This window comes from Zingiber officinale, chromosome 7A, assembly GCF_018446385.1.
Source record: "Zingiber officinale cultivar Zhangliang chromosome 7A, Zo_v1.1, whole genome shotgun sequence".
In the NCBI taxonomy this organism is placed as follows: Eukaryota; Viridiplantae; Streptophyta; class Magnoliopsida; order Zingiberales; family Zingiberaceae; genus Zingiber; species Zingiber officinale.
Window position 1 is genome coordinate 10,789,718 of NC_055998.1, and position 13,956 is coordinate 10,803,673.

A 13,956-nucleotide genomic window follows, 5' to 3' on the forward strand; every position below is an offset into this window, starting at 1 on the left:
GCAAAATGTAGGGACGAAATTTCAAATTCGTCCCTAATTATTTTTTTTTAGTTAGACTTTTAAAAATTGGATGATGACCCTAGAGAGCTCGGAATAACACGAAACAAGTTTATATGGGTTTGCATCAGTCTCCTGATCTTATTAGTAGGGTCAAACATATTTTTATACAAATACACTGACGTTTATAAATTTTTTACCCCGAACGAGTAATAAATATTTAATTCCTGTTCCAAAAATTTACAAACCTCAGTGTATTTATATAAAATTATGTTTGACCCTACTAACAAGACCAGGAGATCGATACGAGCCCATAGAAACTTGTTTCGTGTCATTCCGAGCTCTCTAGGGTCATCTTCTAATTTTTAAAAGTCTAACCTAAAAAAATCAATTAGGGACGAATTTGAAATTTCATCCCTAAATTGTGACAAATATGGCGACGAATATATATTCGTTGGCAATTAGCAACAAATCCAGAGATTTGTCGTAAAATTGCATAAATTTTCCAACGAAATTTATATTTTGACGCTGATTGGCAACGAATTCTGGGACGAAAATATATTTGTTGTTAATATCCGACGAATTTATTTCGTTGCTATTTTAGTTGCTAATTAGCGACAAATTTGGTTTTCGTTGCAAAAGCTGTTGTAAATTTACAACGAATATTATTTGTTGCAAATATTCATCCCTAAATTACAATTTTTTTTTAGTGATTTTTGTCTTGAGCATTTTAACTTGCCTGGTGGCCGAGTTAGATCAACTGCTACTTCGGCGGTACCGCCGTCATTGTTTGGACCAACCCCAGTAAATCCACAAGCAATTCATTGATTACCACGGCTAATTAATTAATTTGATTAATTTGCTCGCCCTCCCTGTTCATGATTCTGATGCACGCCACTCACTGCGGCAGGTTATGATAACTGCGTATATCCTTCATGAAGCAAGCTGGATTGTTGGAAGATAATTTGATAGAGTTCGAGGCAAAGTGGAGAATAATTTTAGTTGCACCAAAAAACAAAGAGAAAGAATAAATAGAACTTTCTGACTTGTATTAAATTCATGGTGGAAGCGTTCATTTTTTTTTATATAAAAATGAATTTTGAAACCGTCTTTTATTGTATCCGACAATTATTGAAACTTTGAAAGAAAAAAACAAAGAGCTTTTAAGGGTACTATTGAACGGACGAAAGAGAAGAAAACCTTTTTTTTCTTACTTGTTGCCGCGGCATCTCCTTGCAAACTTCAATCTTTGGCAATGTATTTTTTTTTTGCAATTTTGACCGATATGAAAAAGTTTTCCTGCAAAAATCAATAAATATCCTGAAATTAAAATTGGACTTTCTATGCACATCTAAGAAAGCTCAAGATCCACCACTTAATAAGAGAAATCTATCTAACTTTACAACGTATTTTCATAATATTGTAATACTAAGAATATTTCAATTTGTTATATTGATATTTTTTAAATATGATAAAAAAATTAATGTGTCAAGATGGCCGAGTTGGTCTAAGGCGCCAGTTTCAGGTACTGGTCCGAAAGGGCATGGGTTCGAATCCCATTCTTGACAATAATCAATATTTTGTATTCGATCTTCAAAAAAAAAAAAATTATTATTTGGAAATCAAATCGCTGAGTAGAGTCGAGTGAATCAATTACAAGTGTGAAGGGTCTTTTTTAATATCCCATGATTTTCAGACAGATTTAAATATAAAAAATTGTAGTGACACTACCTGCTAAATATGAAGATTATATAAATACAATGAAAATTAACGATTTTAATTTTGAAATTCTTACTATCTACCATAATTAATAGGGTTGGTCGATCTAAGCCTAAGCCAGCCTATTCAACCTGTCTAATTGGATCCACTTGATCACCCCAGCTTACTCATTTTGCGCATTTGACTCATCCAATTGGTGACTCAATCGGCTTACTCGAAGCAATAACATTTAAGGAGAAATGAGTTAGGAAAATAATTTCTATTATTTTGGTAAGAAAGTAAATTTTATTTTAAAAGAATATCTATATATTTTTATTGGTTAATTTTCTAATGATTATAAAGTTTTATTACACTAAAAGTGTTAAAACTCAGAGCCGATTTAAACTAAGATTTTGCATGACCTTTATTTTTTTAATATATTTTATTTTTTGCATGAGCTTTAGATAGTGGTCTGTTCAATTTTTTGATTTAGAACCACGTCCGGATCCGCATATGACCTTATATATAGAAATGTTAATTAGTAAGTAGAATAATGAATTGAAAATATTGCACCTAAAGAGCAGATTTAGGATTAATATGGGGTTGGAAAGAGTCCATTAAAGAAAGATCGACATGATTAATCCAAATTCTGAGGCTTTATCTCTGAAATTAATAGTTATTAATTATGTATGCTTCAAAGTATCCTCTTTTGTGAACTTAGAACGCTCTTCATTGTCGCTTAACTAAATTAAGTCATCGTGTCTGCAACGAACTTCTGATAACTCTATTTGCCCAATTACAATATTTTGAGAGTTCAGAAATTCTGTGTTGAATATCAGGCAGAGGGATAGAAAGCCTGGATCGATTTTGACGTTTCAGCCACCAAACTTGACCTACGAGTCATTCCAATATAATCGATATTCCTGCCATGACTTAGTCATTCCAATATGAACGTACCTTTTACCAAACAAGACTTTTGAACACCATGAACTCAATGGCCAGAGAAGACTCAAAATTTCCTAGCAAGGTATTCTCTCTATTGGCACGCATAGCAAACGAAGAAACACAAGGTGGAATTTTTAAAACCTAAAGTCCTTCCCTTTTCATTCGTATCATGGAAGTTTCTGAATAGCTATTTTACTTGATGTTTCTAAGTTATTCAAAGTTAGAAGAAAGTAGTCTACAGTAGTTAGATAATCATTTCAAAGCTAGCAGTGTTCCACACTGAATTATTGCCATTCTAGATAATAACCTTTTGAAAGAAAAAAAAATATAAAATAAATCTTTAGCAAGCGATGAACATGCTTTCTAAAACAGTCCGAACATGCTAGATTATTGAATGATGCAATCGAACAATTACGGGGCTAGCAATGAAATTTTAGAAGTATTGAATGATGCAATCGAATAATTTTCTAGTGTTTATTATCTCATTGTTCTTTTAGTTTTAGAGAATTTTTCTAGTATAGTATTAGTTTTAAATAAACATATTAATAATGAATCTTTATCTTCTTGTATATTAGTCGGTCCCGTCTAGAAACGGTGAGCCATAGAGCATCGGTGAGCTATCATGGAGCTTAACTGGGAACAAGACTTTCACTAAAGATCTCCAAGAATCACCAACAACTACTAGCAAAGGGGGAAGGAAATTATTAGTAAGCAGGTCGGGGGGGGGGGGGGGGGAGTCCTTAACGCAGCTACTCTGGCGATCAAGTTGGAAACGAAGAAAACAAAGTAGTAGCATAAATGAAGGAAGTATGAGATGAGGCATGCATGTACCTGTACCAACAGAGAAGAACCTCTTTTATAATGTTTTTCACAATCCCTACATTTAATGAGACATCATCTCATCGCCAGACAACCTGTCCCATCGCCATGCTTCCATTTTATCTAATAGTCACATCATTAGTATGAGAGGGTGTATTGTGTATCTATACATATACAATCTTTTGACTCTCTTACCAATCAACCCTCGTGTTGTATTAATGGAAAAATGGGCTCATGGGCTGGGAGGCCTCTTAGGCCACTAGTTTAGAAGATAGGCTTAACATAGGGAGCCCACTTTCTCATGAGGCCTAAATGGGTTGTGATAGTATCCCAAGAGGAAGCGGAGCTTTATAGGCCACTAGTAAACTACAGTACTAGCCCCCCCCTCCCCTCAAGAACATGTTTGATCAACATTAACTGATCGAGAAAGAACGAGGATTAAAGCCTTATGAGAGCCTAACAGAGCCGGGGAGTGGGGCCCCTTGAGACCCTGTCTGATCGACAATAGACGACCAGGAGAGAATGGGGAGTTGAGCCCTATGGGCATCTAGCAGAGCTAAGGAGTGAGACCCCTTGAGAGAATGTCCGATCGATGGTAGTTGATCAAGAGAAAACAAGGAGCAGATCTCTATATGCGTCCAACAAAGCCGAGGAGTGAGGCCCTTGAGAACCTATCTGATCGGTGGTAACTGATTGAGAGAAAACAGGGAGCAGAGCTCCGTGGGCGTCCGGTAGAGCCAGGGAGTGGGGCTCCTTGAGAGCTTGTTCAATCAGCAGTAGCCAATCGGTAGATAATGAGAAGTAGAGCCTCGTGGGTATTTGGAAAAGCCAAGGAGTGGGGCCCTTTGAAAGCTTGTCCAATCGATCATAGTCGATTGGGAGAGAACGGGAGCAAAGCCCTATTAGTATCCAGTAGAGCCGAGGAGTGAGACCCCTTGAAAGCTTGTTCGATCAACTGTTGCCAATTGAGAGATTATAGGGAGTAGAGCCTTACGAGTGTCCAACAGAGCCGGGGAGTGGGGCTCCTTAAGACTCTGTCCGATCAACCATAGCCAATCTAGAGAGAATGGGGAGTTGAGCCCCATGAGTGTTCAGCAGAGCTAGGGAGTGGGGCCCTTTGAGAGTTTGTCTGATCGGCCATAGACGATCAGGAAAGAATGAGTAGTAGAGCCCCGTAGGTGTTAGGTAGAGTCGGGGAGTGGGGCCTTTTGAAAGCCTATCCGATCATTGATAGCCGATCGGGAGATGCTGATCTGACTAGGCTAGCTACTTAGCCTTTGACCGACTTTGAACTTTGACTACCACCTATTCCGGCTTGTTGGCTAGGCCCCACTGAAGGGTCCTCCCTTATTCACTGTATCATTAACTATGAAAACTAAATTGAAACAAATATTTTTATTTTATTCCTTAAATTTATTTAATTACATTAATTTGCTTTAGATCATAGATTTAAATAAGAAATTTTACAATAATTGTTAACTTAGTATTATGATGCTTTAATTATATTTAAAGATTCTTCTTCTCCTTAATATTATACATAATGTTAAAATTTATTTATATTATATTTATAATTAATATTATTATCATGCCCCGAGGCTAAGGTTGTCCAAAAAAAATTGGACAGCACATCTCCTATAGTAGTGACAAATGAAACCAGTATACAATGTCATAAGGCTACTCACAAGCTGTCAACAGCTCACACAGTTGAAACATACACAACCACCCAGTTATATACACAACCCATACGGTTGGAACAATAAGAGCATAACCACGCAGTTGTTTAATAAGTAGCTCACACGGCTGTAACAAAACACAGCGAAAGTCATAAAATAACGATCACAAAACCATAAAACAACTGACTGCGAACCATCTCGGCTAGACACAACCACATCAACATAATTACAGGAAACCACAAAGCTAAACTCTATACAAAAGATATATATACACGAACAAGACCAAAGCCAATAATGCAAACGGAAGCAATAACAGAAGAAGTCGCTCGATGTGACAAGGGACTGACGGACAGGATTTCCAGGCGACGTCATAAATCCTTTACCTGCTACCTAGCAAAAGAAAACCAATTTATGGGGTGGTCAGGGCTGAGACTCAACGAGTAATAGACAAATAATACATGAGCATAATATATATTTAGAGATTCAAAGGTATACAGTCTCATAGGAAAAAATATCATAAACTATAAAGGTATCATAATAAATGTTAATACCTGAATCCAGATACCAAGCTAATAATAGAAAGTTAGGGGTAGTAGGGAACTACAATAGTACTGTTCATAACTACAAGGATAACATATGAGGTATGATCCCGTCCGGAAGCTGAGTCGGATGAAGGCGGGCCTCGATGTACTAGAGGTTGACGGAAAGTCGTTGCAGCGCCCGATCTACCTCACACCCTCCAAAAGGGTTCGCACGGGCGGATACGAAGGGTGATGACCAGGATGATGACGCTAGGGCCCTGCGCACACTCAGACGAGCCCCCGAGCCGTTAGAGACCAGAAACCAGGGAAAAAGTCCCCAGGTCAGGCCCTCCGACGATCAAGTCAGGTACTTTTTCCCTAGAAGAATAGATAAAATGACGAAAAGTAAAGACGAGTGAGAAATGACGAGTGAGCGTACCTGCATAAGGGACAAAGCATCCCTTTTTATACTGCAACGGATGTTTCTGGGGTCTGGCGGTGTCAGGAAATGTCGGTTGTCAGACTTTGTCTGGTGGTGAATGACACGCGGCACCTTCTCATAGGCCGGCAGCAGAACCAAAGGGGTAATGAGCCCCGACTGTTAGCATATTCCCTGACACTCTGATTATTCTCTGACAGGCAGTTACGATTCCCTTATTTGCTTGTCCTGTAGTGCCTGACATCCTCCGCTCGTGATTGCTACGTTGGGTCTTTACACTTGCTAACCCCGTTCTGATATCTTGTTAACCCTGATCTGATATCGCCTCCAGACCTGTGCTTCTAACCTTGTCCTATGCATCTTCTATTGCAGCCCCCGACCGGTCTCGCCTCTTATGGGCATTACGTGTCGCGCCCTGTATACCTTAGCTCGGTTTTGTTTATCCCTACTCCCAAGCTGTACGTATGACTTCATCTAACCCGACCTGTATGTTTGCCTCCAACTTTGCTTATCTTGGACCATGAGGATATAAATCCTGCTCTGTATCCTTGGCTAACACATCCCGACCTGTACGTTTTATCGATCCAAGTATCCTGAGCCATAAGGCTATAAATCCTGACCTGTGCGCATCGGTCTGCTTCCGCTAATCTTGAGTTTCGACTTGTACTCTTTGATCCCTTTATCCAACGTCGTGCGGATATAAGTACTGACCTGCATCCTAGGTAAGCGCATCCCCGACCTGTGCGCTCAGTCTGCATACCGACCTGCTTGTGTCTGCTGTTATCCCTGGTTCATATGTCCTAACCTGTACGCCAGATCTGTATTCTGACCTACTTCTATTTGCTGTTATCTTTGGCTTGTACGTTCCGACCTGTACGTCAGGTCTGTATTTCGACCTGCTTCTGTCTGTTGTTATCCCTGGTTCATATGTCCCGACCAGTACGCCAGGTCTGTATTTTGACCTACTTCTATTTGCTGTTATCCTTGGCTTGTAAGTTCCGACCTGCATGCCAGGTATGTAGTCTGACCCGCTTCTGTCTGTTGTCATCCTTGTCTTGTATGTTCTGACCTGTACGCCAGGTCTGTAGTCTGACCTACTTCTGTCTGCTGTTATCCTTGGCTTGTACGTTCTGACCTGCACGCCAGGTCTGTATTCCGACCAGCTTCTGTCTGCTGTTATCCTTGGCTTGTACGTTTCGAACTGTACGCCAGGTCTATAGTCTGACCTGCTTCTGTCTGCTATTATCCTTGGCTTGTACGTTCCGACCTGCACGCCAGGTCTATATTCTGACCTGCTTCTGTCCTCTGTAATCTTTGGTTTGTATGTCCCGACCTATACTCCCGATCTGTTCTGCGCTAGAGGCCTTCCTTTACTCACCTTTACCTGGCCTGTGGGCTCAGTCCTTAGCTGCACCTGGTCTATGAGCCCAGTTCTCAGCCGTATTTGTCCTGTGAGCCCAGTTCTCAGTCGTATTTGGCCTGTGAGCCCTGCCCTTGATTTCTATCGAGGTTTGATCTTGTCCAACTTGTAATCCTATCCTTTGACTGCCCCGTCAGCTGAGATTTTGACCATGGCCACGTAAGCCTTACTTTTGACCATGGCCATGCAAGCTGAGACTCTGACCATGGCCACGCAAGCTTGACTTCTGACCTCCACAGGGGCTAGACTTCTGACCATTCCATGGGCTTGACCGTTGACCACGTCATCCGCCGAACCCCCTTCTCACGCACCGTATCAAGGTATATACATACTACCAATAAGTAAGCCAGTGTCGAGCCACATCCGATAGGTATATAACTCCAGCCGTCACTACCCATGAGTGATCGTGTGGGAGCACTATAGGACAAGAGGTTGTTGGTGCAACGGGGCCGGCAAGAGGGGGGTGAATTGCCTGAAAAATAAAACTATACCCTCCTCGTATTTTCAACTCAAAAATGCAATAGCAATAATAAAGTAACTAAAATAAAGAAACAGAAATAAGATAGAGACTCAACAGTTAACCTGATTACAACCAAGAAGGTTGTTAATCCAGGGCGAAGAAAAGCGCACTAGAAAGAGTCTCCTTTACTAAAGACAGAGAAGTCTTTTACACTCTAACAACTCAGAACTATTGCTAGGAAATGAATACAGAGTTGATTGAACAATTGATGATTATTTCCTAGCTCCAGGGGCCTTTATATAGCTCCTGGAAAGTCTATCCCGAGGGTCCAAGGCGCCTCCAACAAGGTTCAAGGCGCCCCTTGTTGGTTGGTTCTAGGAAGATTGTTGGAACCCCAAGGTTATTTTGGTGTGATCAACAAGTTAAGTTAGGTCTTGTGTGTTTCTAACATTGTGTCTAAGTGTACAGGAGCTTAGGAGCACAGGTACTCGAGTGGAAGACGCGGCTAGCGAGAAGGACGGCATGGGGAGAGAGCCAACGGGCTCGGTGTGTCCGAGGGACGAGGTGCCACAGAAGAGTACCCCGGTGGACGAGAAGGAAGCGTGCGCTGGTTCCGAGGGACGAGAAGCTGGAGTGGAAGATTGCTCGGGGAGCAAGAGACACAGCTAGCGAGAAGGTCGACACGGGAGAGAGCCGATGGGTTCGGTGCGACCGAGGGACGAAGACTACGGACGAGTATGATGGCGGACGAGAAGGAATCATGCGACGACTCCAAGGGACGAGGAGCCGGAGAGGAAGCCTGCTCGAGAAGACCGGAAGTTGGGTTCGGGTGAGCCCTTTTTCGGATGACAGAGATCACCCAAGCGAGCGAATCCGGAGCAGAACACCCGGACCGAGGCGGGACTGAACCAGAGAAGAGGTCCTGAACAAAAAGTCAACAATTGTTGACATTTTGCACCGAGGTGCCCGGAGCAATCCGGGGCGCCCAGAATGGCTCTTGGCGCCCGGACCAGGAATTTGACCAGATCGAGTCAAACCTCGATCTAAACATTGGGGATAAAGTTTTATCCCCCCAGGGTGTCCAGATCCCCTTCGGGGTGCCTCGACGAAGGCTATAAATATAGCCTTGGTCCAGAAGCTTTTCAACGAACTCCTGTAATTCATTTCCAACGCTTGTGCGCTTTAGTTTAGAGTTAAGCTTCTATTTTCTGCGCTTCATTGTTGTACGAGGCTTCTTCGCCCGAAGGAGATTGATAGTGGGCTTTATCTTCCTTGGATTAACAACCACATCGGTTGTAACCAAGCAAATACTGGTGCCTCATCTTTTTAATGTTTTATTTATCTGCTTTGTTTATTTTACAAGTGTTAGCTTAAAGAGTTCGAGGAAGGGTTGTTTGTTTTTATGTTTACAGGACTATCCAACAACCCCCTTCCAGCCGGCCCAACGATCCTACAAGTGGTATCAGAGTCGAGACGCTTCAAGAAGGACTAACCGCCGTCTGAAGCAACAAAACGATGACCGGAGCTAGCGACTACCCACCAGCATTCGAGGGGGAGTTTACCGTTTGGAAACAAAAAAATGGAGGTATATCTTAATTCTGATTTTGGTATTTCTTTAATATTAAAATTTGGCTATGAAACACCAAAGACAACGAATGGAGAAGAACTCGATCTACGCCTCTAGAACAAGAAGCAACGTGACGAGTCAATGGCAAACGATCGGGCAGAATTTCACATTCTAACCGTAATACCAAATAAGATCTCAATAGAGTTGGCGAGTACAAAAGCGCAAAAGAACTTTGGGAAAAGTTCTTGAAGATTCATGAAGAATCAGAAGAAGCCAAATCCGAGACTAAAGAAATTGCTGAAACAACAATCATAGTAGAAGACCCACCTAAGGATGAAGAAAGCTCAACCAAGATAAGCATCGAGAAAGGGGAGAGTCTTCAGAAGAAAGTAATTCAACAGGGGGAGAACCAACGACCGATGAGGTAAGTAAGGTATGGCCTCTACCCTCAGAACAACTGGTTAATTCAATAGAAAAGTTGCCTGGAGATTATTGTGATTTAAAAATTGAATTATCGAATAATTCAATAGAAAAGTTGCTTGAATATTTTTGTGATTTAAAAATTGAATTATTGAAAGAGTGTTTCGGTTTACCAATTATCTTGAAAGATTCTTACGAATTACAAAATATTTTGATAAATGAATTTTGCAAGTTAGAAAATATTTTGACAAAAGAATTTTGCAAGTTAGAAATTTTGCCGAAAGGCTTTTGTGAATTACAAAATATTTTGTCGACAGATTTTTGCAAATTAGAAATTACGACAAAATACTTCTGCGAACTACAAAATATTCTTCTGAAAGAATTTTGCAAAGTAAAGAATTGCCGAAAGCATTTTTACAAATTATATTATCGAAGAATTATAATAAATTAGAATTTATACTATCAAAATATCTTTGCAAATTAGGAATTCAAAATACAATAAAAAATGACATGTTACAATTTATACAAATTTCTACATGTTCAAATTTTCTTGCTTTAAAGTTAAGAAATTATGATAAATTAAAATGAAAATTTAAAATTTTCTGATAAAAGCATTAGAATAAAATAAATAAATGTAAAGGAAATTTTTTAAATGTTATTAATTATCTTAAAGTTTTTCTTGCATAAAGTTTTTTTTTCTTGATAGCGAAAACTAAGAAATTTTTTTCACAAGTTATTTTTGACTTAGAAATTTTTCCTGACTTGGAAATATTTTTTCTGAAAATCATTGGGATAGATTTTTATAAGTTTCTAAGTGTCAACCTTTAGACTTTTTTTTGCAACCCCAATTTTTTATGGGATCAAAAGGGGAGAAGAAAAAGTATAAGTCTAGGGGAAGGTAGAAAAATTGAAAATTAGAATTTTTGAAATTTAATTTTTCTATCTTGTTGCATGTTATTGAAAAATTAAAAAATTGAAAATTGAAAATTGAAAATTGTTTAATTTTCATATCTATTTTTGACCCTAGCTTAAGTTGGGTTGATCACATCAAAAAGGGGGAGATTGTTGGAACTCCAAGGTTGTTTTGGTGTGATCAACAAGTTAAGTTAGGTCTTGTGTATTTCTAACCTTGTGTTTAAGTGTACAGGAGCTTAGGAGCACAGGTACTCGAGCGGAAGACGTGGCTAGCAAGAAGGACGGCACGGGGAGAGAGCCGACGGGCTCGGTGCGTCCGATGGACGAGGTGCCGCGGAAGAGTACCCTGGTGGACGAGAAGGAAGCGTGCGCTGGTTCTAAGGGACGAGAAGTCGGAGCGGAAGATTGTTCGAGGAGCAAGAGACACAGCTAGCGAGAAGGTCGACACGGGACAGAACCGACAGGCTCGGTGCGACCGAGGGACGAAGACTGCAAACGAGTATGATGGCGGACGAGAAGGAGTCATGCGACGACTCCGAGGGACAAGAAGCCGGAGCGGAAGCCTGCTCGAGAAGACCGGAAGTTGGGTTCGGGTGAGCCCTTTTCCAGATGGCAGAGATCACCCAAGCGAGCGGATTCGGAGCAGAAGACCCGGACCGAGGCGGGACTGAACCAAAGAAGAGGTCCCGGACAAAAAGTCAACAACTGTTGACTTTTTGCTCCAGGGCGCCCGGAATGGCTCCAGGCGCCTGGACCTGGAATTTGACCAGATCGAGTCAAAACTCGATCTGAACGTTGGGGATAAAGTTTTATCCCCCCAGGGCACCCAGAACCCCTTCGGGGCGCCCCGACCAAGGCTATAAATATAGCCTTGGTCCAGAAGCTTTTCAACGAACTCCTGTAATTCATTTCCAACGCTTGTGCGCTTTAGTTTAGAGTTAAACTTCTATTTTCTGCGCTTCATTTCTGTATGGGGCTTCTCCGCCTGAAGGAGATTGATAGTGGGCTTTATCTTCCTTGGATTAACAACCATATCGGTTGTAACCAAGTAAATACCGGTGCCTCATCTTTTTAATGTTTTATTTATCTTCTTTGTTTATTTTACAAGTGTTAGCTTAAAGAGTTCGAGGAAGGGTTGTTTGTTTTTATGTTTACAGGACTATCCAACAACCCCCTTCCAGCCAGCCCAACGGTCTTACAGATCGTACCAGTTCCACTGCACAAAAATTTTGTACAAGTGTCGAACCTTTCCTAAACAACCTATTTTGTTCTTTAGAAGTTAAATTAGGAATCGCAAACAGAACTTAACATTATTGATTCCAAATTTAACTTATCTGTTCTTAATGGTTTAGACTTGGATCGTAAGCGGAACTTAACACTATTGTTCCAAATCCACCTACATTATAAATTCAATTAAATATTAATTTCCAAAATTGGCTTCCAGGACTACATGGCGAGACACTAGTCCTTCTTAGGTATGGGATCATCCACCACCGCCTAGACAAAGCCTTTTAAGGAAAGCTAATATTTAATTTCCTTATATAACTCTAGGTTTGACCAAAAAGAACAATCGAATCACAAATTCGAAAAATAAAAACACAAACTCAAATTACAAATTCAAAAAACTAGAATCTAATGTCTCTTGTGTTTGAAATTCTTACAAAGAAAAATAACTAGCATGATGCGGAAAATAATTACTAGTTATACATTTTCTTTGTATGTTAATAACCTCAAGATCTTCTGTCATATTCTTCGCCTCGCCTTGGACGTCGTGTGAGCGACGATCCTTCAAGATGAACACCACCCAAAAGCCTTCTTCCTCCTTCTCTAATATTCGTCCACCACCACCACCACCAAGGAGCAAAAGAGAGCAAGGGGAAAAGAATAGGGAGAGGGCCGACCATTATGGAGATCACCAACAAGAGAATAAGAATTGATGTACCATGAGGTCTCTCCTTCCCTTCTTTTATATTACTTGCCCAAGGCAAATAAGGAAAGACTTTTTTTAAAAAAAATAAAATCTTCCTCTTGTTTTTCCTTTTCCCTTTTATTTTTCCTTTCCTTTCCTCTTGATTGATTCAATCACCAATCATTGATTGGTTTAATTGATTGGCCGGCCCCTTGCTTGGGCACCAAGCAAGGGTGGCCGACCACAATAAAAGGAAAGAAATAACCTTGTAAAAAATTATAAGCAAAGAAAAAAACTCTTATAAAATTTTACAAGCTCTCTTTTAATTTCCTAAAGTGAATGTTAAAAAAGGAAAGTTTTAAAAATTAAAACCAAGTTTTAAAATTTAAAACTTCTCTTCTAAAATTTCCTTTTTTTTTTAACATGGTCACAAAAATAGAAAATTTCAAATTTAAAACTTCTCTTCCTTTTTTCTAAAATTCATGAGGATGGTTAAAAAAGAAAAGTTTTAAAACTTTTAAACTTTCTCTTAAACCATATGACCTAATTCAAATAAGAAAAATTTTATATTTTAAAATCTCTCTTTTAAAACTTGTAGATATCTATAAAGAGAAGATTTTAAAAATTCAAAACACCCCCTTATAATTTGAATATTGTGGTCGGCCCCTTCTTGCTTGGGCACCAAGCAAGGGGCCCGCCCCCATTGAGGAGGAAGTGATAGGCCACATGGCTTGGTCACCAAGCCATGGGCCGACCCTCTCTTGGACACCAAGATGAGCTTTTCCATGAGTGGATTTAAGGCATTAATGAGGCTACGACAGGGACCTAGAGGAGAAATTGGTTTTGGCCTTCCGAGGAGCTTGAGTATCCCGTGTTCGCCCCGAACACACAACTCAAGTTCATCAAGAATAACTCATTCTACTAGAGAGTTATTATTGCACTACCGCACCAATCACAAATTACATGATGTGCTCCTTCTTATCATGAGTGTGCTAGTGTCCCTGTGTTTAAGATATCGAATGCCCATTAATTTAATTGAGTTATTAACAACTCACTATAATTAATGTCTTAGTCCAAGAGTAGTACCACTCAACTTCATTGTCATGTCGGACTAAGTCCACCTGCAGGGTTTAACATGACAATGCTTATCAGCTCCTCTTGGGAACATTCTCA

General features: G+C 40.1%; 1 non-coding gene across 1 annotated transcript; it reads left to right on the forward strand.

Moving 5' to 3' along the window:
* The first annotated feature begins 1,484 nt into the window (after nucleotides 1-1,484).
* Nucleotides 1,485-1,565, forward strand: TRNAL-CAG. Its single transcript has one exon. It is a non-coding gene; the product is annotated as a tRNA-Leu (tRNA).
* Nucleotides 1,566-13,956: the final 12,391 nt, after the last annotated feature.